We start from the raw sequence: 846 nt of genomic DNA on the forward strand, positions 1-846 counted from the left end.
TATATATATATATATATATATATATATGATAATCAGCTTACTGTTCAATTTCTACGTTCTGGATGTGTTTTGAGAATATATGATGTGAATACATATTTTTATATACAAGATGTACATTAATGATATTTAGAGATATTTTAAGTATGTCAAATATAATTTTAGTACATTTTCAGTATATATAACAAAATTTAATTGCTACATTCTATATCTTGACACTATAAAACTTGAGAATCTTTATTAGGACATTTTTTAATATCGTTAGTATATTCGACATGATTATACAACATACATATAATATCGTATCCTGTTGAGGTGTTGTTCATCAAATGTTTAAAAAAATAATGATGAGCATTGGAAATTAAATAAAAACTGTAGCCCTAATTGATGATAATTTAACGTCTTAACAATTAATTTATGATCACAGCTATGATAACTTTAATATGATTATTGCACAAATAATCGACAGAAAATATTTAGAAAACAATTTTTATATTTTCTAGAGGTAAAATAATTTTTTGTTAAAGAATTTCTTAAGACCGGTAAATGTGATATATTACGCAACAAGTAGGGAATAAAGTCTTTAATGATTAAACTAGATCTTAGGTGTTTAGATAATTATATGAATTTATATCGAAGGAGTAACCTCAGAAAATAGATATATACTTGGACTTTAAGCTTCAACTTTACCGGACTTCACGAACTATCACGGACTTTGACGGGCTTTGCTGGACTTTATTGAACATCGAGGAATTCATGAATTTATCGGACTTCGCTAGACTTTGAGTTTTATCAGAATTCATCGGACTTCATCGGAATCCATCAGACTTCATCAGATTTTATTGGACT

This window comes from Trachymyrmex septentrionalis, unplaced genomic scaffold, assembly GCF_001594115.1.
Source record: "Trachymyrmex septentrionalis isolate Tsep2-gDNA-1 unplaced genomic scaffold, Tsep1.0 scaffold112, whole genome shotgun sequence".
In the NCBI taxonomy this organism is placed as follows: domain Eukaryota; kingdom Metazoa; phylum Arthropoda; class Insecta; order Hymenoptera; family Formicidae; genus Trachymyrmex; species Trachymyrmex septentrionalis.